This window comes from Dendrobates tinctorius, unplaced genomic scaffold, assembly GCF_039654945.1.
Source record: "Dendrobates tinctorius isolate UK_male_01 unplaced genomic scaffold, ASM3965494v1 ptg000126l, whole genome shotgun sequence".
NCBI lineage: Eukaryota > Metazoa > Chordata > Amphibia > Anura > Dendrobatidae > Dendrobates > Dendrobates tinctorius.
The window spans coordinates 13164198-13189290 of NW_027361794.1; the positions used below are offsets into that span (position 1 = coordinate 13164198).

Genomic DNA, 25093 nt, shown 5'->3' on the forward strand with positions numbered 1-25093 from the left:
CATCATCCATTCACAGCAAAGATCTGTCATCTGATCCTATGAAACAGATCCCATCTTCTGATTCATTACCGACTGCAAAGGAAAATCAAAATCACACAACAGGCATTAAAAAACAAACTGCTCCTAAAGCAAAGAAGTCATTTTCATGTTCAGAATGTGGGAAATATTTTACATGGAAATCACAGCTTGTTACCCACCAGAGAATTCACACAGGGGAGAAGCCTTTTTCATGTTCAGAATGTGGGAAATGTTTTAAACAGAAATCACAGCTTGTTAGTCACCAGAGAACTCACACAGGAGAGAAGCCTTTTTCTTGTTCAGAATGTGGGAAATATTTTGCACATAAATCAAGTTTTGTTAAGCACCAGAGAGCTCACACAGGGGAGAGAAGCCTTTTTCTTGTTCAGAATGTGGGAAATGTTTTAACCAGAAATGTTTTCTTGATAACCACCTGAGAACTCACACAGGGGAGAGAAGCCTTTTTCCTGTTCAGAATGTGGGAAATGTTTTAGGCAGAAAACAGAGCTTGTTATTCACCAGAGTATTCACACAGGAGCGAAACCTTTTTCATGTTCAGAATGTGGGAAATGTTTTAACCGGAAATCGGTTCTTGTTAGACATAAGAGCAGTCACACAGGGGAGAAGCCTTTTTCATTTTCTTAATGTGGGAAATATTTTACTTGGAAATCAACTGTTAATAAACATCAGAGATGTCACATAGGGGAGAAGCCTTTTTTATAAAAAAAAAAAAAGAAAAGAAGCCAGCGCTGCTTAAGGTTAGAACGCATAACATAAAGTGCATATGCACATAATATCTAACTGTATTCAAAATGAGATATTTGGCAAAAAAATTGATCAATTCAATTGAGCCACCCCGCCGCGCCAAGGCAATCTCATGTGGGGGGTCCTACTCTACGTTTTTAATAAACACTGTGCCATTACGGCCTCCTAGATACATTAAAAGCAAGACCACTTTAAGTGCAATCCGTACCTGAGCATTTCTGGATCGCTCCCATGAAGCCAGATCAATTTTTTTGCCAAATATCTCATTTTGAATACAGTTAGATATTATGTGCATATGCACTTTATGTTATGCATTCTAACCTTAAGCAGCGCTGGCTTCTTTTCTTTTTTTGCATGTTGGTTTGTGGCTGACCACCACTTTTGCCGTGCGCGCTGGGTTATGTTTGCCATTTTTTTTGTGTTCACTGTGATGGATCTAGGCTGCTGTGCACACACACAGCAGCCCCGCCCTGCCCCAAGCTTTATTTAATTGTGCACCTGTGTCTGAACCTGCATTGCCCTTCATCTATGTTTGCTGTTCGGGCAATGTGTGGAGGCTAAACCTGATATGTCTGCATTCAGACCTGGTTGGCCTTCATCTGCACTTGCTTTTTCTGGCTTCATGGGAGCGATCCAGAAATGCTCAGGTACGGATTGCACTTAAAGTGGTCTTGCTTTGAATGTATTTAGGAGGCCGTATGGCACAGTATTTATTAAAAACGTAGAGTAGGACCCCCCACATGAGATTGCCTTGGCGCGGCGGGGTGGCTCAATTGAATTGATCAATTTTTTTGCCAAATATCTCATTTTGAATACAGTTAGATATTATGTGCATATGCACTTTATGTTATGTGTTCTAACCTTAAGCAGCGCTGGCTTTTCTTTTTAAGCCTTTTTTATGTTTCGATTGTTGGAATTGTTTTAACCAAAATTGGATCTTCTTAAAGGGGTTGTCTCTTGTCATTTCTCATGTTTGCTGACAAAAGGATAAAACTAAAGTTTATTAATTCCAAATGTAAAACTATACCCGTAATACACCCCCTGAAGGTTAGTCAGAAGGTGACTAATAGAAAAAACATATACCCCACGTTTCAGTATATAGGGTGAGGTGACGTATACACACTTGCTCTCCAAGCCTCTCATGTCTACGGGTTTCATCGTCGTCACCAAAGGCGACTCATCAGGAGACTTTACTTAATATTTTCCTCTATTCAAGTGAGACTAGACAAAAAAAAGCCTAAAATCATCTATCATGTTATCCGAAACAGTCAGAAAACTAGCCATCTATAGGCAGATCCCAGACTTCATACTATATACTTCGTAAGTTTATAATCCACTCCAGTGGCGGTCAGTCAGGAATAGAAAGTATGAGAAAATACAGTATAATTATTGTGTTTTTTCTCCTATAAGGATTGCTCTAGTTTGGAATTGTAACAGCAGTCAACTAGTAGTGCAGAAAAATTGTTCTAAACCAGGGGTGGGCAATTCATTTTCCCGAGGGGTCACATAAAAGACCGTGACTGTTGTGGATGGCCGAATCAATAGGCCAAAATTAATTCTGCTCAATATTATTGATATTTTACAATTATATTATTGATAAATTTATTAATATTAATTGTATCAGAATTGTATATTGAGCAGAATTAAGTATGCTGACATCCCCTATATATTGTTTGAACCCGAGCAGAGCCCCTTCTGTATATCATATGAACCCCCCCAACAGCTCCTTATATGTGGAATGAGCCCCACACAGCCTCCCTATACACTGCATGAGCCCCACACAGCCTCCCTATACACTGCATGAGCCCCACACAGCCTCCCTATATACACTGCATGTTGCCCCCCCGTAGCCTCCCCATGTGCAGCACCCTGTCACCTCCCATGTGCAGCACCCTGTCACCCCCCATGTGCAGCACCATGTCACCCCATGTGTGCAGCACCATGTTGTCACCCCATAGCGCCCCCATGCCCACCCAAATAGCCCATACACATAAGAAAAAAAGACCACATACTCACCTTGTCCCATTCCCTGGTGTTGGGCTTCTCTCCCTGCGTTTAGTGCACAGACTCTCCGGAGTAAACAGCTGACGCAATGACGCCAGCTGTTTGATACACGTTGATTGATGGAGGAAGTGGCCAGAGGCCCCTCCTCCACCAAAGGAGTCAGCAGTGCCACGCAGAGCCGTGGGCACATGGAAACAGCGAGCGGCAGGGCGGGCATCTTGTGGCCAGGGGACCTCTGATTTCCAGCCCCACAGCTGTCTCAGGCCTCATTTTGCCCATGTCTGTCCTAGACTAAACTCAGTTTTCAGACGGCCCAATATGTACCACTCTGGGAAAACTTACCTGCTCCAAAGATCATTAGCAGCTTCTAACTAATGGCCATGCTGCGGTCTGTCAGGGAATGAGTGCAATATCATTGTAAAGACTAGGGATATGTGCAACCATAATGTCTGGGAGATCTGTGCCATTATTTAGTAAGAATATGGAAGTTAAGAGTTCCCTGAGCGGTATATACTTTATTTTCACATACTACCTATTCCTCACACTGGAGTGGCTTATAAACTTACGAAGTAATATAGTTTGAAGTCTGGGATCTGCCAATATGTAGCTAGTTTTCTGACTTTTGGATAACATGATATATTATATTAGGGTTTTCTTCGTCTATTCTAGCTTGAATATAGGTGTCACGATTTCCACTTTGTCTTTTTGTTACTTTGTGTCGGGTCTGTCAGTCTGTGTGCTGGGTCTGTGCTGCAATCACCTGTGTTCATTTTCCTTAATTAGGCTTCTACTTAAGCTAGTTCCTCCCCCCAGTGTCAATCATACCCTTGCTGTTGTCTGTGGAACATTGATCCCTCTCCGATTTGTGCCTGACCCTGCTTGACTTGATTCTCTTCCCGGACTCTGGCCCTTTGCTTGTGACCTGACTTTGCTTGTGCCTGCTCCCTGTTACCGTTTTTGTCTCTCTGGCTTTTCTGACCTCGGCTCGTGTATTGGACTTTGTCTGACTTCCCTTTGTCGTAATGCTCCATTTCCTGGACTTGAGTTTGGATTGTTTGACCTCCCTTTACTTACAGTAAGTAGTATACATATTTACTGCCATGACTAGCGTTGCATTACGATTGATCGTTAAATTTTTTTCAGTTTCCCACCTATGGATCCGTTACATACTTTGTGTGATCAGGTGTCAAATTTGACTCAGTTAGTCCAAGATTTAGCCTTGGAACAACACAAACTGGCTTCCTCTCATGCTCAGTTACAGGGCCAGATTTCTGGTACTCTTACTGCCCCTCAGAATCCCTCTCCTTAGACCGCTGTTATGACTCCTGTACCATCTGAGGTCTCATTCAGCCCCCTCTGAACCTTCTATTGCTCTCCCTGACTAGTTTTCAGGAGAAAAGGACCAGTTCAGAATTTTTAAAGAGAGTTGCAAATTATTATTTGCCATGCACCCCCGGTCATCAGGGAATGAGTCGCAGCAGGTGGGAATAATAATGTCACTTGCTGGGAGGTCCTCAGACCAAGGCATTTTCCCTACCCTCTCTTGCTCCTGAACATCTTTGGATGGATGCCTTTGACAGATCTATGATGAACCTGACAGGGTCAAGTTGGCAGAGACAAGGATCATGAACCTGACACAGGGGAACCACACAGCAGAAGACTATTATACTGAGTTTTGTCAGTGGTCGTCTGAGGTCCTGTGCAATGATGCAGCTCTCAGATGCCAATTCCTCAGGGGTCTTTCGGAGTCTCTTATGGATGCTCTAGCTCTACATGCTCCACCTGGTTGTTTGGTGGAGGCAATGCTCAGGTTATCCGCATGGATTGGAGGATGCGGGAAAGACGTGAGGTGCAAAAAGAGACTCCATTTTGTCCAACTGGCCCAGTTTGTGCACTTGAGGTGGAAACTATGGAGGTTGGTGCTGCTGCTGCCAGCTCTAGGATTAAGGAGAGGAGACACCGGCGGGAACATTGACTTTGTCTCTATTGTGGCCAAGCTGGACATTTTTTAAAGGATTGCTTGGCACGACCTGCAGCAAACAAGCCGTCGGGACATGCCTAAGTCTGGAAAATCACGAAACAATCACTGACCTCAGGGAGACCAGTCAAAGAAAACACTGCGGCAGTCGGCATAGGCGCTCAATCAGTGAAATCCTAGGTGCATTGCTCCCTGGGAAATATGAATATGCAAATAAAGTCCATGGAGCCTCATTTAAGAGTCTCAAACACGGGACTAGCCAGATCTTCCTCCAGGGAAGGACCCAGCCAAGGAGTGGCTCCTTTCGGAAACCACCTTTACCACCATATTAAGTGGCCCTTTAAGTTAATATCCAGCTCTTTGCGAGTTTACAGATATGACCAGGGAAATACCAAGGCCAGGTATCCATCCACAGACAGCTGTTTCAGGGTGTTGCCCCTCAACAATGTGGAGTAGGATTCTGGCTAGGTGGGAGCAATGCCTAGTAGACCAACATCACGAAACAATCACTGACTTCAGGGAGACCAGTCAAAGAAAACACTGCCACAGCCGGTAAAGGCGCTCAATCAGTGAAATCCTAGGTACATTGCTCCCTGGGAAATACGAATATGCAAATAAAGTCCGTGGAGCCTCATTTAAGAGTTAAGACAATATCGGGGCGTAGACGAGTAATGTGATCTAGTACTTTTATGCGCTTTACCGGTGAATTGAGGCCAGCCACATTCCATGATAGAAGTTCGATGGAGCGTATATTAATGTGAGAAGCTATGTTATTAGGGGCGGCCATGTTAACCTATCCCACATTGGGGCCAGAACATAGAAATGAGAAAAAGAGTAGTTGGGCAAATGTCTGTCCCAGCGAGCAAACCTACCAACCCATTAGCCAAAAAGACCGGACATAGAGCGTGTTATTTTTATTGATTTTTTTTCTCTTCATTTTTGGTGAGACCCTAAAATAAATTGAATGGCAAGAGAGTAATGTCTGGGTGCAGATGGTACATTTGTCTAGTCAACCAAAGGTACAGACAAGTCCTGTGTGCTCCACTCCTGGTTTATTTTAGTGAATGCGAGAGTGCCCACGTTGACTTTGGACGGGTGGATGCGCCTATGTGTGATTACATCCCCCGCTGTGATACACACGTTCCGAAATTACACCTGCCATGGGGCTTGCCAGGACTTACAAGTGAAAAAAGGACAAGCCTATGCCATGTGTCCAGTTTGGAAACCAACAAGTTAAATGGGCAGACCCATCACTTAGTACCTGCAGACATGTGGACATGAACAAGTACGCTTTCACCATGTTGTTATAACGCTGGCACCTGGTTGTACGGACACCGTATCAGATGTTGGTGGTGGATGTTGTGGCGTGCTGATTAATTTTTTCATATTTCAGCCATGCTAACCCTCCCTTCCAAGGTGGTTCCCCAGGTGCGTTGGCCACTTCCTCCTCATATGCCATGTGTTTGATCTGTCAGGTGGGAATGCCGTCAGTAGTGCTTCTACCAGCGTGTGCTTGTATTCACACATTTTGCCATCCCGCTCCATTGTTTGAAGTAATGATGGTAGTTTGTCTTTGCAGCAGGGATCCAGCAGGGTGGCAACTCAGTAATCAGGAGGGGTACGATCGGGGCAACTCTGCGGTTATTGCACAGGCACAGCGCATGTATTGGCTTTTTTGTGCCAGGCTGCCCAGAGGCAAAGACAAGCTGTTACTCTGTGGGAGGTGTTTGGTCTGTGTCCTAAATCCTTCATGCCATGCTCCAGTGCTGCTCGTGAGCGACTTTGAGGGCCACCCTGTTGTGTTCACTACATGATGGTGAAGTGGTGTTGTTCCGCAGCGCGACTCACCTGTGCGTGCTGCAGTTGAAACTCCATTATTGCTTGCTTCTGCTTGCAGGGTCTACAGCGTATTCAACTCTTGACTTCCACTTTGTTGATACGTCGCATATGAGGCGCTGAGCAAGAAGGCAGAAATGACGCTGCAGGGCAGACAGGCGAGCAGCTGCAGGATGTAAACACCATAAGTTTGCACAGACCTACAACTTCTGCAGCAGCTCTAACATATGGGTAATTTTTAATAAAGATTTGCACCACTAAATTTAACACGTGGCAGGCAAGGGATATAGGCCTAGAGCTGCTTTCAGATTTCACACATTATCACACACCACCAGGCCAAGACTTATGTTCAGCGGCCCCAACCACTCATCGGTCTGTTTAATCACTGTCCACAGCTCCTGCGCAGTAACGCCCCTGCCCGTGCTTACTGTTCCACGTATCGGTAGTTATCTGTACCTTGCTACTGATGGCGTTGCGCAGTGCACACCTGATTTTGGCTGCAAAATCTGTGACCTGGACAGGGATGGCCCCGCAGGAAAAATTAGTGGTGAATGGGAACCATGTACTGCACAACAGCCACCACCATCCCTTTTTTAACACTGTTTTTCTCCAATAGATGCAGCGTTTTAAAAGCCATGAATTTGTAAATGCTGTTTTTCAGGGCCAGTGGGCAGGTAGTGTATTTACTCTTTCTCTATAGGGTTTGGGTGATGGAGAGCTGAACACTTCCATGGGACTGGGTGGAAATGCTCGGTGACACTGCTGGTGGTGATGCTGTTGTAAGGACGAAGACCGAACTGTGCGTACCTGTACCGAGCTTGGTCCGGAACTGTTGAGGCTGCCTCCCATGTTGCATGGGGCAGTAATGAGGAGCCGGACTAAACTCATGATCCAGGGTGGCGGGGTAAGATAAAAGGAAAAGCGCGGGCTGCAGCAGTCAGTTTGGCGATAACCAGCAGCAGGGCACAGCTGAGAGAGCAATGAGCTCCATCCACCGAGCATCGGCGCTGCGGCAGGAGATAAGGGTGCCTTGCGCCCCATGACAGAAACCGAGAAAGGTGCTTTGAAGAAACCAGAGTATATCTTAATTGCCCAGATGGCTATGTTTTTGCAGGCCTGGAGGAATTGACTTTGTCTGTATATTTGGCTTGCGGATTTAAGTGTGGATTCTGGTGGGTCAAGAAGACTGACTTGCACAATGATATATCATGTAACATAGTGTGTGCTTATCTGATGTTTGTTTATATTCTGGAATCAGTTTGTTGACTTTGAATGTAGATAGGGAAAGGTTGTGAGGGTGTACTGATGGAAACTGGGTAATTCTAAAAATAGCTTACCTGCCTTGCGTATAAAAGACCCTGACACAGAGAGACGGGGTCTCATCTCATCACAAACAGCCACCAGCCGGACATTCTGCTAAACACTCAACGGACAAGACACTCTTCAGGATCCCAGCTGAGGGTATGTCAGACCCGGCTGAAAGAACACAGGACTGTTTTCGGTTATCTCCCTATGCCTGTCGTGACCTCCTTTCTGTGTTATCACAGGTGGAATAGCAACCCCGAGAGCTCTGACATAACATCCACTAGCATCCCGGTGCGTCAACAGAGGGGTGAGACCTTGTAATGTGCACCATCTTTGGGAAAGTACTGGAATTGTTCTGTTTACTAGTGGGTGTTGTGGTTCAATAAAGCTTGGCCACACTGTTTTACCCTAACCCTGCGTTGTCTGTGTATTCTTCCCACAAACAGAGCGGGGGTTCAGTGGTATGAGCCCTGGTCCATGCAGTCTTGCTAATGACAGCCGGGCCAGTGGACAAGAGCACCCAGTTTCTCCACAGGTGCTGTGCACTCCGTGACTGTGAATACCGCACACAGCAGAGAAAGCTGAGCACCGGACATACAGTACGCTTGCGGCCTTCCCTGCCAATCGCTGCACTATTTACGTGTCACACTGGGAGTGCTGCATGTCTTTATGGACTAGAGGCTCATCGGAAGGTACCAGAGACTGACCGCTGCCGCCAGAAGACGGACCATTGTTTAAAGGACCCCATGAACTATGGAGTTTTGGAGATGTCAGATGGGGAAATTGTGGACTGAGGACATTACATGTTGGCCATCTACATGGATTTGTTGTACAACCCTGGATTTATGGAATAAAAATAGTTGCAGCGGTAACCTGCCTAGGTGATTATTACACCCCACAACATCAGATCTTCACAGGATTTGTTCTCACTTCTCATTATTGTGCTAACCCAGTTTTTGTTAATCATGAGCTATTAATCTTTTACAGAACCATTTTCGTTTTCCATATTACAGAATTGTATCTTTATAAATGTCGCACTGATGGGCCGGATGGCATCCGATGTTTTCTTCTCAGACCATCTGAGTTCAGTCACATTGCGAGTCCAGATGAGAAAACCCCACAGATCTGCCTGGCCTGATAGAAGAACATTGCTCCGAGTGCAGGCCAATATGCAGAGGATTGCACTCATCTGATTATTATGCCAGCATGAGCGAGACACAAAATGTGAAGAGTCACATATTATACAGAACAGTACTGGCAGTAATAAGACAAGGGAAGCAGAACTATCAATATGGGAGTGATAAACAGTGGTGGCCATACATATTGGGGCAGTTCATAGATAAGGAGTGTGAGGTTTTAGGGTCTGTGCACACGCTGCAGATTTCCTGCAGTACAATGTTATTCTATGGAGAAAAAAAAACCGCTGTGCACATGCTGCGGAAAAATCTGCGCGGTAACGCAGCGGGTTTTTTTCCGCAGCATGTCAATTCTTTGTGCGGATTCCGCAGCGTTTTTACACCCATTCCATCATAGGAATCCGCAAGTGTAAAAACGCAGGACAAATCCACACTAAATCCGCATAAAAAACGCGAGGATTTTGACCTGCAGATTCTGCCAAAAGATGGAGATTCCGCACAGAAAATTCCGCCTAGCAATCCGCAACGTGTGCACATCCCCTTATTGTCCTGTGATTTTAGGTCTGATCCAGGGCTGTGAAGCACATTCCTTCATTGATGTAGCAAGACATAAATCCATGCGACACATTCATTCCAGCTCTGTCACAGGTCATCATCATTTTGTAAACCATTAGTATCCACAAAATAAAATGTGAATTTTGCCTAACATTACAAAGATATTTTTTCCTCTGGAAAATCTGCCATAGCCTGTCCCATCAGTGGTGACAGCAGCAGTCAAACCCTCAGAGAAAAGCAGCTTATGTATTTTTAAGAAAAAACAATTTTCGACTAAAAAAAACAACAACATACAGCTGGTCCAGCTGTACGGGCTCCATGGAAGTGCGGGTCTGGTTTACTGGTGAGGACTTCCCTGCAGATAGTTCCCCCAATAAACCGCAATATGTGGACATACGGATAGCACACGGATGGCCTAGGTATGCACATGGACAGCTCCGGTACCGGTTTTTCCGGTATTGGAATTATCTGGACGTGTGAAACTGCCCTAAGACGCACCCGAATTTTCCCAACTTTGGAGGAAAAAAGTGTATCTTACAAAGCAAAAAATACGGAAATCCACTAATGTCACACTGAGCTTTATCATTCTAGAAGTGAAAATTCAACTCATATCTGTCAAACTATTTTATTACAAGTCAAATAGAACTAAAATATATAAATATATGTATACATACAAATGAATGATAATGAGTTTTAGAAATCAAAACAATGAATTAAGGCACATTAATGACAAAGAAAAACATTTTGTACCAAAGTCCCCGTCGCTTCAGCTGCAAAAATAGGGATTTTTGTGTACTCACCGAAAAATCCTTTTCTCTGAGCCAATCATTGGGGGGACACAGTCAGTGGGTGTTATGCTGCTTGCCACTAGGAGGACACTAAATAAACCAGAAAAAAGTAAACTCCTCCCTTGTAGTATACACCCTCTCGCTGGATGAGATTTCTCCAGTTCAGTGAAAAAAGCAGTAGGAGCATAAACAGTGAACAATAACCATAACTATGTCAAAACTTAAGAATACTACAGTGAGCCAATAGGCTAAACAGGGTGGGTGCTGTGTCCCAAATGATTGGCTCAGAGAAATGGATTTTACGGTGAGTACACAAAAATCCCTATTTCTCCTACGCCTCATTGGGGGACACAGACAGTGGGACGTCCTAAAGCAGTCCCTGGGTGGGGAGCATACATCTGTTACTACCGCATGTACCACTGAGTCAACACTGTGGTACTGCCGATTGCAGGATGTGTCTGCCGAGAGCTGCATCTGCAGAGGCCGAGAATGTATTTGGTAATGCTTTGTAAAAGTATGCAGACTGGACCAAGTCGCAGCCTTGCAGACCTGTTCTGCAGAGACCTGGTGCCGAATGGCTCAAGAGGCGCCCACTGAGCGGGTAGAGTGTACCTTAATCCCTGCTGGGACAGGCACGTTCCTGACACGGTAGGATTCCTGAATCGCCAAGCGAATCCACCTGGCTAGCATTGCTTTTGAAGCGACTAGACCCTTCCTATGCCCCTCTGGAAGTATGAACAGGGCATCTGACTAGCGGAATGGAGCTGTCCGCGAGATGTACCGTCTCAGAGCCCTAACCACATCCAGGGTGTGGAGGGCCTTCTCAATGTGATGGACTAGTGCCGGACAAAAGGAAGGAAAAACAATTTCCTCATTGAGATGGAAAGAGGAGACGACTTTGGGCAGGAAGGACGAGGACGTCCTGAGAACTGCCTTGTCCTGATGAAAATTCAGAAACGGAGGACGGCAGGACAGGGCCGCCAATTCCGAAACTTTCTATTTGACTTGATTGCCACTAGAAAAACCACCTTCCAAGAGAGAATGGTTAGTGGCACGTCCTGCAGTGGTTCGAAAGGAGCCTCCTGTAAGAACCAGGTTAAGGTCCCATGATTCCAATGGCCTTCTATAAGGAGGCCCCACATGGGAAACTCCCTGAATGAATGTCTTGACCTGAAGTTTGGTGACAATTTTCAAATAGCACTGACAAGGCCGAAATTTGGCCCTTGAGCAAGCTAAGCGCGAGGCCTGACTTTAATACAGATTGAAGGAATTCCAATATGGCCGGAATTGAAAACACCAGAGGGGATCGACCATGATCCTTGCACCATGAAAAGAAGGCTTTCCAGGTGCGGTGATAGATGCGCATAGACACAGGCTTCCTAGCACTAATCATGGTGGAAATCACGTCGTGAGAGAACCCAGCCTGTGCTAAAATCCAGGATTCAACGACCATGCCGTCAAAGACAGGGCCCCGCAGTTCTGGTGGTAAATCAGGCCCTTTGAGAGTAGATCCATGCGATATGGAAGTTGCCAGGGGATGTCGGCGACTAGTATTAGTTCTGCGTACAATGCTCGGCGCGGCCAATCTGGTGCGACTAGGATCACTGGTACTCCCTCCATTCTGATCTTCTTGATGACCCTCGGAAGCAAGGGAAGAGGGGGAAAGATGTACGGGAGCCGGAATCGGTGCCACAGCAGAACTAGGGCATCCGCTCCGATGGTGCATGGATCGCGCGATGAGTCGAGGAACCTTGTTGTTTAGTCTTGAGGCCATGAGATCCACATCCGGAGTCCCCCAATGATGACAAATCTGCTGAAAGACTTCCGGATGAAAAGACCACTCTCCCGAGGCAAGGCCTTGGCGACTGAGAAAATCTGCCGCCCAATTCTTTACACCCGGGATGAGGATTGCTGAGATGGGCGAATGGTTGGTCTCGGCCCATGGAGGATGTGACTCACTTTGTGCATGGCCATCCTGCTCAGAGTACCTACCTAGCGGTTGATACATGCTACAGTCGTGGCATTGTCAGATTGGATCCTGATGGGGTGACCTTCGAGGAGATGGTGGAAACTCCGTAGAGCTAATCTGATCGCTCATATCTCCAAAATGTTGATGGGGAGATGTGACTCTCAAGTTGATCAACGACCCTGTGCCATGTGGTGACGAAAGACTGCCCCCAGCCTAGAAGACTTACGTCGGTGGTTCCTACCAACCATCTTACTGGGAGAAAAGACCTCCCTTGATTCAGGGAGGACGTCAGTGTCCACCACTTGAGGGCTTATGTGACACACAGGGACAGAAGGAACCGATGGTCCAGAGAGAACGGGTTCTTGTCCCAAGCTAACAGCAACGCATGTTGTAAGGGATGGAGATGGAACTGTGTGAATGGGACTGCTTCAATCACAGCCACCATCTTTCTGAGAACTCTCATGCTGAAACGAATGGAGTGAGAAATCGGTCGGGAAAGAGTCAGCGCTGCCTGTTGTAAGGCTTGCGTCATTTCTGGAGGGAGAATGACCAACCCGCAGGAAGTGTTCAAGATCATTCCTAAAAGGGAAATCTGCTGAGCCAGTTTTGGGAAAGACTTTTCGAAGTTTATCTGCCATCCCAGGCGAGAAAGTGTATTTACTGTTATATCCACGGATTCCTTGCAGGCTGGAAGGGACGGACCCTGGATGAGCAGGTCGTCCAGGTACGGTAACACCACCACTCCTTGAGAGTGGAGAATGGCCATGACAGCTGCCATGACCTTGGTAAAGACCCTGGGGGCGGTGGAGAGTCCGAAGGGCAAGGCAACGAACTGGAAGTGTTCCTCGTGAATTTCAAAACTCAGGAAATGCTGGTGGGATGGGCAGATCGGAATGTGAAGGTAAGCGTCCTTGATGTCGATGGATGCTAGGAACTCTCCTTTTTCCATGGAAGCGACAACTGATCGGAGAAATTCCATTTGGAATCTCCGTACCTTGACAAACCGATTTAACAGTTTGAGATCCAGAATGGGCCGCATCGTCCCGTCCTTCTTTGGAACCACAAAAAGGTTTGAATAAAAACCCCTGAATGTTATGATGAGTCACCGAAGGAGGAAAAAAACAAAATACTAGCTAAGTCCAGAAAAACCAGAGAGGTTGGCAGCTATCGGATTGCAGACCCCTGAACCTATCCACAACAACTAGCAGTAGCCGTGGGGGGTTCCTACGGTGCCCTAGACCCCTCGATCACAGCCGGAGAACTACATAGCCTAAAGACAGAAAGGGGAAAAACTAAACTGCCCCAGAGCAGACCCCAAAGCAATAGGCAGCCCCCAACATATGACGGTGAAGCAAGATGAAAACACCAACACAGATAGAAAGATAGGTTGAGCAAATGATGGGGCCCAAGCTAACTAATATAGGACAGGATAGGAAAGCTGCTGTCTGCCATCCGCAAAAACCCTATCCAAAATGTGCCAACCGACTGATAGGAAAAACAGGCCCTGAAGTCGCTAGGCTTCAAAAGACTATATCAGCACTCAGGTATATTCTGAAGACAGAGCAAAAGATCAACAGATCAGAGACAAAAATGGAATTCAGCTCACCCCCAGCCAGGGATGGCAGAACTCCCAAAAAACAAGGCAAAACAAAAACAAAACTGAAGTGTACAAAGCAGAGCAGAAAAACTTAGCTTTGAGACGCAGGACTCAGACTGGTCTCCAAGAATCCAGCAGGATCACCAGCAAGGTAGAAGGGCGTCGGCTGCCTTATATCCAGTCCTCAATTCCAGCCACCCAGTCTTCATCTAGCTGCCCAGGTGTTTGGTAATCAGCCTCACTACCTTCCTTCACCAGAGGAGTGAGTTCATCAGACCTCAACGGTGAAGGGAAAAATGAACTCACAACACCTGAACCTTTCGTGCTGAGGGACCGGAATGATGACTCCGTTCCTTTGCAGAGCCTGAACAGCCCGAAGGAAGGCTCTTGTCTTTTTCTTGGGGGGGGAGAGAAGAGAAGAAAATTCTATCTTGTATCCGGAGGCCACCAGCTCCCTAACCCACTTGTTGCTGACGACCACGAGCCAGGCGTGCCTGAAGGAAAGTAGACGACCGCCTACTTTGTCGGTGTCCGCCGGATACCACAAGTCATTGCGTAGAAGATCTATGAGATCTGGCTCCCCTAGATCCAGATGCCCTAGGCCTGGGCTTCCAAGAGCAGTTAGGTCTGGGATCCTCTGTCTCCGCGCGGGGACTGACCTGAACCGGAAGAGAAGGTAGAAGAGGACAAACTGGAGTTGTTGCGAAGAGATCGAAAATGCGTCGGCTGTTGGTTCCGAAAAGGCCGAACAGCCTTTTGTTGAGGAAGGAATTTACTTTTTCCCCCGGTAGTATCAAAAATGAGCTGGTCGAGTTTCTCTCGAAAAAGACGACCAGTTTGATAGGGCAGAGAAGTCAACGATCTTTTAGATGTGGCATCTGCCCGTCAGTCGCTGAGCCATAGGGCTCTTCTAATGGAGATCGCATTAGCGGCAGTTTGAGCAGCGCAATTGGCGGCATCTAAAGAAGCGTCCACTACAAGGTACGCTGCGTGAATTATCTGCCTGGTGACACTGGTTGCCTCCGGAGGAAGATTGGTGCCCTGGAAGGCTGTAATTAAGACTTATGCCCAAGCGGCCATTGCCTTAGTGACCCAAGTCGCCGCGAAAGATGGAAAAAGCGCCACTCCTGAAGGTTCAAAAACTAAGCGGGCAAGGTAGTCAATTTGATGATCGGAGGGGTTTCTGACTGAGGCGCCCTCAGAAACAGATAGGAGCGTTTTAGAAGCAAGACGCGATACAGGAGGGTCCACCGAAGGGGACTGTAACCAATCTTTCATTATGTCTGGAACAAAAGGGTATTTAGCCTTAGTAGACTTTTGCCCTGTGAACCGCTTATGTAGCCGATCCTATGTTTCTGGACAATGTCCTTAAACTCCGGATGGCTGGTAAATAACCTGCATATACGTTTGGTTCTCTTAAATGAGAGAGTGTGTGCTGGAGCGGGAATATTTTCCTCATCCAACTTCAGAATCCTGTTGACTGATTCTATAAGAGAACCAAGCGACTCTTGGTCATTTGGGGGAATCTGAGGGGCTGACGTGTCAGATTCGAATTCAGTCGTGCTCGCTGCGAACATTAGGAGGGGGAGAGCGAGAGACAGAACTCGCCGATGCTGAAGCGTGACTAGGGGACTCGTCATGGGTCCGCTATCTAGAGACCTGACCATCCCTTGAACGAGTACGGCCCCTGCTGGTGGACGGTTCCCGGCCGTCGCCAGAGCCCTCCTCGGGAGGTTAAGACGCTTTCTGACTTAAAGAGGTCTCCCGGAGTGAGTCTGTAGCCTGGGTCAGTGACTCCACCGACCGTGACAGTGACGCAGCCCACTCAGGGGGATTACACGGAGGAAGTCCGTCAGCAGCAGCGGCGAGGGATGTTTGAGTGCAGGCCAGGTCACAGCCCGTGCATAACGGATTAGTCTGGGCACTGGGCAAGGCAGTCTTGCAAGTGGTACACAAGGTAAAAAACACGGTGTGCTTCTTAGCAGCCCGTTTAGCCTCCTTAGATTCAGGAGCGCTGTCTCAAAGAGTTAAAAGCAGAGACTGGTCTGCAGCTGCAGGGAATGTGCCGAGAAGGGGTTAAGCTTTGTTCTGAGGGCAGATGCAGCTTACCCCGGTCTTATGCTGTGTCTCCGGGAGGAATAACGGTGGCCCTGTGGTGTCACCCGATATCCGGCAGAGCGCGCCTCACAGTCCGAGTCCAGAAGTAAATGACATGGCCCCTGAGACTAGGATTGCGTGTCTCGTAAGGAATGAGAGGCGCCAAGGAGGGGGGACGGCGGCGCTAGCGTGGGCGGCGCTATTCAAATTGCGGCCTAGTAGGCCGGAAAAGCCGGGGACTAAATTTTTGGCCTACCCGCGGTAAGTGCTGTGAGCGGGGGGGGGGCGCACCTGTGCACCTCCGCTGAGACAAAGTCAGCACCGCTCCCGGGAAACAGGACCCGACCCCATACCTCTACTCCAGTGCTCAGGCCGGCTGCGCTGCACGGGGCCATCCATGCAGGTCTTCTCATCCTCCTGGGCTGATGTAGCAGAGTTGGAGTTCTTAAAGGGGTATGCTCAATCGATCCTCCCTATGGGCAGGGGGATGGAGAGCTATGGGGCTGATTCAGGGCATTTGGAAGCGCTGTTCCAGTCTTTTCCATTGCACTCCATGCTTCATCTGTTGTGCTCCAGAGCCCTCCTCATGTCCTCGTATCTGTGGATTACCGGGACAGTAAAGGAACCATCGCCAGAGGAATCAGTCCCGTTCGTCGCAGGAAAGTGTACGGGGAGGTATACTCCACGTGCTTGCCTGTTGTTGGTTCAGGGGAGAGCGGGCCGTAGAAAGGAACAGTCGCCCCCTTCACTCCGTTAATTAAAAAATAAAAATTTACAGAAAAATCAAAAAGGAAAATAAAAACTGTGGGGTCTGAAGCCAGATCCAAGTGCCTCCTACAGACACAAAGCAAGAACTGGAGAAATCTCATCCAGCGAGAGGGTGTATACTGCAGGGGAGGAGTTAACTTTTTTCTGGTTTACTTAGTGTCCTCCTAGTGGCAAGCAGCATAACACCCACTGTCTGTGTCCCCCAATGAGGCGTAGGAGAAATTGTATTGCGTTACTTAACACAAAATTCATTTCTCATTGAATACACTATAGGACACGAGCGTGGGTAAAGGGAAGGGGATCTAGGTGGGCCCTGTGCCATAGATAACACGTCATAGGATGACCCAAAAAACAAAAAAAAAACAAAACAAAGCCCCGAAAAAAAGACACAGAGAAGCATCAAAGTACAGACAGTATGTAAGGCAAATACGGTAAAGGTGAGAACTAAATATTGGACAAAGGAAGTCAAAAGGTGGTAGACCCCCACAGGACCAACCCTAGCAAGCCATCAGAAGAGGGGAGGGTAATTTCAGAGATTTAGACTCATTTATTGGACATCAGAGGGGCACTGGGTCACACCTATTTTGGCAGAACATGGATGGTGGAGGCACCAGCACTCCACTTGGTGGAGAGATGACAAATGATGAATTGGAATCCAAAGAGGTCACTACTGTGGAGGGCACGGTGAAAAAAGACGGAGGAAATCCACAACACCTAGAAGAAAACAAAGACATTTATGTAAGAAAAATCCTGCCTACGTTGTACAAAAAGACATGGCCGCTCAGCTAAAATGTACAAACTGATCATGAGGTTATTACTTTACATTCTGATCAGACTGTATGAAGCCCACTGCCCACTACCTCGTCACAGCGACCAAAACAATGGGTCCCTAGTCTTAAAGGTGCAGCGCCGGAGGAAAACCTTGGTTACAGTGGCAGCGCACCCGGCAGGGCAAGCGGCAGCGCACTTCCTTCCCTAGGCAGACCCCAAGCATGCAGTCCCATGCAACCTACACCCACTTCCCCAGGCAGACTCCCAGCATGCAGTCCCATGCAAGAAACATCACCCCCTTCTCCCCAGGCAGACCCCCCCCTTCAGCATGCACACGCAGCCCCACGCAAGCATCACCCCCTTCTCCAAAGGCAGTCCCCCCTCCAGCATGCACATGCAGCCCCATGCAAGCATCATCACTCCCTTCTCCCAGACCCCCCCTCCAGCATGCACATGCAGCCCCATGCAAGCAACATCACCCCCTTCTCCCAGGCAGACTCCATCCAGCATGCAGCCCCATGCTAGCATCATTACTCCCTTCTCCCCAGGCAGACCCCCCCCCCAGCATGCACACGCAGCCCCATGCAAGCAACATCACCCCCTTCTGCCCAGGAAGACTGCCCTCCAGCATGCACATGCAGCCCCATGCAAGCATCATCACTCCCTTCTCCCAGACCCCCCCTCCAGCATGCACATGCAGCCCTATGCAAGCAACATCACCCCCTTCTCCCAGGCAATCCCCCTCCAGCATGCAGCCCCATGCAAGCATCATCACCCCGCTCTCACCAGGCAGTCTGCCCTCCAGCATGCACATACAGCCCCATGCAAATAACATCACTCCCTTCACCCTAGCCAGACCCCTCTCCAGCATGCACATGCAGCCCCATGCAAGCAACATCACCCTTCTCCCCAGACAGCCCCCCTCCTGCACGCACATGCAGCCCCAGGCAAGCAACATCACCCTTCTCCCCAGGCAGACCCCCTCCAGCATGCACATGCAGCCCCATGCAAGCAACATCACCCCTTCTCCCCTGGAAGACCACCTCTCAAGCAGTCCCATGCAAGCAACATCACCCCCTTCTCCCCAGGCAGACCCCCCTCCAGTATGCACATGCAGCCCCATGTAAGCAACATCACCCCCTTCTCCCCAGGCAGACGCCCTCCAGCATGCAGCCCCATGCAAGCAACATCACCCCCTTCTCCCCAGGCAGACACACCTCCAGCATGCAGCCCCATGCAAGCAAGATCACCCGCTTCTCCCCAGGCAGACCCCCCCTCCAGCATGCACATGCAGACCCATGCAAGCAACCTCACCCCCTTCTCCCCTGGAAGACCACCTCTCAAGCAGTCCCATACAAGCAACCTCACCCCCTTCTCCCCAGGCAGACGCCCCTCCAGCATGCACATGCAGTCCCATGCAAGCAACATCACCCCCTTCTCCCCAGGCAGACCACCCAGCATGCACATGCAGACCCATGCAAGCAACATCACCCACTTCTCCCCAGGCAGACCCCCTCCAGCATGCACAAGCAGCCCCATGCAAATACTCCAAATCCCACTATGACACGTGCTCTATAGAGACTGACCCCGCAGAACACTCCAAATCCCGCACAAAATGCTCCACTTCCCGCCATGACACCCACAGCTTCCTCTGTCTGTTCTGCTCTAAGAGGCGCCGCCCCTTCTGGTCACATGGGCATGACGTCAGCAGAGGTCCTTTAGCTGACTTGGACTTAGCCTCTACCCAATTGCAGCCTGGCAGCCAAAGCAAAGAGCTGCATAGCCAATGAGCTAGTGATGTGTCTTTCACAAACGATCCGACACAAAGAGCCGCCTCCCTGCTGTGAACGATGGGAGCCGGTACCCCAGTGAGAGCCACTAAAATCCCTGAATGGCTCTCACTGGACGAAAACTCCCAGCGTTCGGCTGATGTAACTCCGCCCACCCAAACAAAACCCGCAATTTAATTGGTTCCAAGAAAGTGGGCGGTGTTTATGTGGTAGGTGGGCACAGTGTCGGACGCCTGAACATGTATGCAATAGGGATCCATTTAGGATCTAGTGATGGGAAGTTCGGCTCTTTTTTGGTGATCCGGCTCATTCGGCTCTGCTCACCATAAAGAGCCGGTTCTTTTGGCTCCTCCTCCCAGGTGAGTCACAGTCAGGCTTCACTAAGCTGGATCTGATAAGCTGCCAGACGCCAGAAAAAAAAAAAAGATTTGGCTCTTTCACCCTGCAGAGCCGGCTCATTTCGTTCACAGAAGGATGAGGCTCTTTGAATCTGATTGTTCATGAACGACACATCACGATTAGGATCCAAAAAGAGCCGGCTCTTTTTGGTGAGCGAAGCCGTGAGAGCCACATCACCAAAAAGAGCCGGACTGCCCATCACTAGTGATGAGGTTACAGGAAGGGAGGAGTCAGGGGTCACATGATCAGGGGCCTCAGTGTATGCAGGCCACAGGTCCTGTGCGCACATTCGCTGCCCTGATGCACCAATCAGCCTCACGCCAATTGCAGCCTGGCAGCCAATCAAAGCACGGAGCTGCACAGCCAATGAGCGGCTGCAGCTCTCAGAGACTGACACTCCCACTACACAACTCACCTTCCAAGTGCAAACTCACAGCCGCCAGAGGCCCCGCCCTTTCCGGTGATATCTCCTCCCAGGTTCCTCCAGCCGGCAGCTCCTCTCTCCCCTGTGGCTTCTTCCTCGAGTCCCGGTTGCGGCTCTGCAGGTGGAGGTCTGTACAGAGTCCTCCTCATCCTCTATGGGGTTATTTCTCCCTCCTATATCGCCTCCATACTCCGCAGCGCTGTACACACAGTGTTATCACACTCACTATAGGCCTTATTCACACCTGGGACTCCTGGCTGTGTCTGTGCACTGGCTGCGTTTTCCTCCAGACAGTAATGTCCTCCCCTTTGTCCCGGCAACTGTAATAATTCTCCCTTCTTCCCCCACATGATAATATTCCCCTATTCACCTGCAGGCAGGGCCGCCATCAGGGCATTACTGCCCTTACTGCTGTATGGGGCCCGATGATGAGCAGCACACAGGGGCTGAGGGCCCCCCTCTTGTGCTTCTGCTCATCGGGCCCCATCGTGCACTAATGTGCTGTGAGCCTGTGGCGCACACGTCAGCACCAGGAGCTTTCTCAGCTGTGCACGGCCGTCTTATCTTAATGGCTGCGCAGCTCTGACTCCGCCCTCCTGGAAGAATAGGTGAAACGCGCGTCGGGGTGGGCCGCAGCAGCTTGGTCACATTACCGGTATTGTAGAGTTTATATGCACATTTATCATGGCAGTCGGGGTTATCTATATGGCTTAGTTTGCAGTTTGGGAATGTGTGTATATGCATTTAGGCGCTTTATGTTATTGTTCCCTCCCAATGTAACTTTATGTCGCTCTAGTATTTTACGGTATGATTGTTTTTCTGATTGCTGGCCGTATTATACCGCACTGCAGTTATTATCATGTGTGCCACGTAGCTTTTACTTTGAAGTTCTGTGCCCAATCTTGCTGCTTGTTTTTTCTAGTCTGACTTGAGGCACCCATTATTCTTTTGGCTTTGAGTAATTTAGTTCCATACGGAGTGAGGCCCATGTTGTGTAGGTTGTAAGGAGTAATATGTATGCAAATGATGGAGAGGGGCTGCACATGACGGAGGGGGTGCTGCAAATGATGGAGGGGGGCTGCAAATGATGGAGGGGGGTGCTGCACATGATGAAGGGGGTGCTGCACGTGATGGAGGGGTGCTGCACATGATGGAGGGGGTGCTGCAAATGATGGAGGGGGTGCTGCAAATGATGGAGGGGGTGCTGCAAATGATGGAGAGGGGCTGCACATGACGGAGGGGGTGCTGCAAATGATGGAGGGGGCTGCAAATGATGGAGGGGGTGCTGCACATGATGGAGGGGGTGCTGCACATGATGAAGGGGGTGCTACACGTGATGGAGGGGTGCTGCACATGATGGAGGGGGTGCTGCAAATGATGGAGGGGGTGCTGCAAATGATGGAGGGGGGTGCGGCACATGATGGAGAGGGTGCTGCACATGATGGAGGGGGTGCTGCACATGATGGAGGGGGTGCTGCACATGATGGAGGGGGTGCTGCAAATGATGGAGGGGGGTGCTGCACATGATGGAGGGGGGTGCTGCACATGATGGAAGGGGGTGCTGCACATGATGGAAGGGGGTGCTGCACATGATGGAGGGGGTGCTGTACATGATGGAGGGGGTGCTGCACATGATGGAGGGGGGTGCTGCACATGATGGAAGGGGGTGCTGCACATGATGGAGGGGGGTGCTGCACATGATGGAGGGGGGTGCTGCACATGATGGAGGGGGTGCTGTACATGATGGAGGGGGTGCTGCACATGATGAAGGGGGTGCTGCACATGATGGAGGCGGTGCTGCACATGATGGAGGGGGTGCTGCAAATGATGGAGGGGGTGCTGCACATGATGGAGGGGGGTGCTGCACATGATGGAGGGGGTGCTGCACATGATGGAGGGGGTGCTGTACATGATGGAGGGGGTGCTGCACATGATGGAGGGGTCTGCACATGACGGAGGGGATGTTGCAAATTATGGAGGGGGTGCTGCAAATGATGGAGGGGGGTGCTGCACATGATGGAGGGGGTGCTGCACATGATGGAGGGGGGTGCTGCACATGATGGAGGGGGGTGCTGCACATGATGGAGGGGGTGCTGCACATGATGGAGGGGGTGCTGCACATGATGGAGGGGGTGCTGCACATGATGGAGGGGGTGCTGCACATGACGGAGCGGGTCCTGCACATGACGGAGGGGGTGTTGCAAATGACGGAGGGGGTGCTGCAAATGATGGAAGGGGGTGCGGCACATGATGGAGGGGGTGCTGCACATGATGAAGGGGGTGCTGCACATGATGGAGGGGGTGCTGCACATGATGGAGGGGGGTGCTGCACATGATGGAGGGGGGTGCTGCACATGATGGAGAGGGGCTGCACATGACGGAGGGGGTGCTGCAAATGATGGAGGGGGCTGCAAATGATGGAGGGGGTGCTGCACATGATGGAGGGGGTGCTGCACATGATGAAGGGGGTGCTACACGTGATGGAGGGGTGCTGCACATGATGGAGGGGGTGCTGCAAATGATGGAGGGGGTGCTGCAAATGATGGAGGGGGGTGCGGCACATGATGGAGAGGGTGCTGCACATGATGGAGGGGGTGCTGCACATGATGGAGGGGGTGCTGCACATGATGGAGGGGGTGCTGCAAATGATGGAGGGGGGTGCTGCACATGATGGAGGGGGGTGCTGCACATGATGGAAGGGGGTGCTGCACATGATGGAAGGGGGTGCTGCACATGATGGAGGGGGTGCTGTACATGATGGAGGGGGTGCTGCACATGATGGAGGGGGGTGCTGCACATGATGGAAGGGGGTGCTGCACATGATGGAGGGGGGTGCTGCACATGATGGAGGGGGGTGCTGCACATGATGGAGGGGGTGCTGTACATGATGGAGGGGGTGCTGCACATGATGAAGGGGGTGCTGCACATGATGGAGGCGGTGCTGCACATGATGGAGGGGGTGCTGCAAATGATGGAGGGGGTGCTGCACATGATGGAGGGGGGTGCTGCACATGATGGAGGGGGTGCTGCACATGATGGAGGGGGTGCTGTACATGATGGAGGGGGTGCTGCACATGATGGAGGGGTCTGCACATGACGGAGGGGATGTTGCAAATTATGGAGGGGGTGCTGCAAATGATGGAGGGGGGTGCTGCACATGATGGAGGGGGTGCTGCACATGATGGAGGGGGGTGCTGCACATGATGGAGGGGGTGCTGCACATGATGGAGGGGGTGCTGCACATGATGGAGGGGGTGCTGCACATGATGGAGGGGGTGCTGCACATGACGGAGCGGGTCCTGCACATGACGGAGGGGGTGTTGCAAATGACGGAGGGGGTGCTGCAAATGATGGAAGGGGGTGCGGCACATGATGGAGGGGGTGCTGCACATGATGAAGGGGGTGCTGCACATGATGGAGGGGGTGCTGCACATGATGGAGGGGGGTGCTGCACATGATGGAGGGGGGTGCTGCACATGATGGAGGGGGTGCTGCACATGATGGAGGGGGTGCTGCACATGATGAAGAGGGGTGCTGCAAATGATGGAGGGGAGGCTGCACATGATGGAGGGGAGGCTGCACTTGATGGAGGGGGTGCTGCACATGATGGAGGGGGTGCTGCACATGATGGAGGGGTGCTGCACATGATGGAGGGGGTGCTTCAAATGATGGAAGTGGTGCAGCAAATGATAAAGGGGGCTGCAAATGATGGATGAGGCGGCATTTGTCAATGATGGAGAGTGTGCTACTAATGATAAAGGGGGCTGCAATTTGCAAATGATGATGGAGGGGGTGCTGCAAATGATGGAGAGGGGTGCTGCACATGATGGAGGGGGGTGCTGCACATGATGGAGGGGGTGCTGCACATGATGGAGGGGTGCTGCACATGATGGAGGGGGTGCTGCACATGATGAAGGGGGTGCTTCAAATGATGGAGGGGTGCTGGAAATGATGGAATGGGGGCTGCCATTTATGGAGAGGGTGCAGCAAATGATAAAGGGGGCTGCAAATGATGGATAAGGCTGCATTTGTCAATGATGGAGGGGCTGCAAATGATGGAGAGTGTGCTACTAATGATAAAGGGGGCTGCAATTTGCAAATGGTGATGAAGTGGCTGCTACAATTGATGATGTGAGAGGGGATGGGGGACTGCACATGAGCGGAACGGAACTGCACATGATGAAGTGGGGCGAGGGGGGACTGCACATTGTCGGGATCCCTCAGATACCTCTTTCATCCAAAGGACCGATGTTCTTGGGTGTAGGCACCATATGTCTCTAATTAATTATCCCGTCGAGAAGAATAACACAGACACAAGCTGTATGATACAACTCGGGATGCCTGCCAAGACGCCTCTGGCTTATCAGTTAGGCTTCCATCTTTTACAGCAAAGAATTTAGATATTTACAGACATGCGCAATAAAGAAAAGAAAAATAGTTACTTCTACAACAGCTTTGCCATGTAAGCAGGAAATATTTGACCTTGGTTCACAAGGGAGATGTCTGAGACATCTCCTCGAAGAAAAGATAAAGTTCAGCAGAATTCATTTAACTCATTCAGTTCTTATCATTCCCCCCTTTGACATCTTCATTTTCCACAATCTGGAACACTGGATCCTGCAACAACAGCGGATAGTGGCTCGTTCACCAGGTACTATGCCAGGCCGACGGGTTACCCAAGGGAGACAGGTCTTCTACCTTCTCCATCCCCCAGATACTGAAGCCACGTCCATCATTGCAAGAGTACGCTCCTTCATGCCAGAAATGAGATGTCAATCTAGGACTCAAAGGAATAATAGTTAAATTCTTGTTGTTTACAGTCAAACTTCCTTATCTATTTCTACATCTTTTCTTGCATATAGAGATACACCAAAAAACAAGTTTCAATAGCAC

General features: G+C 49.7%; 1 protein-coding gene and 1 pseudogene across 1 annotated transcript in view; one reads left to right on the plus strand and one right to left on the minus strand.

Annotated features, from left to right (window-relative positions):
• LOC141047308 (uncharacterized) overlaps nucleotides 1-25093 on the minus strand; it is a 442763-nt pseudogene that overhangs the window by 99008 nt on the left and 318662 nt on the right.
• LOC141047322 (uncharacterized) overlaps nucleotides 20081-25093 on the plus strand; it is a 32852-nt gene continuing 27839 nt past the window's right edge. Inside the window, exon 1 of the mRNA XM_073542383.1 lies at nucleotides 20081-20327. The gene's annotated coding sequence lies outside the window, so the exon portion shown is untranslated. The remainder of the gene's footprint in view (nucleotides 20328-25093) is intronic.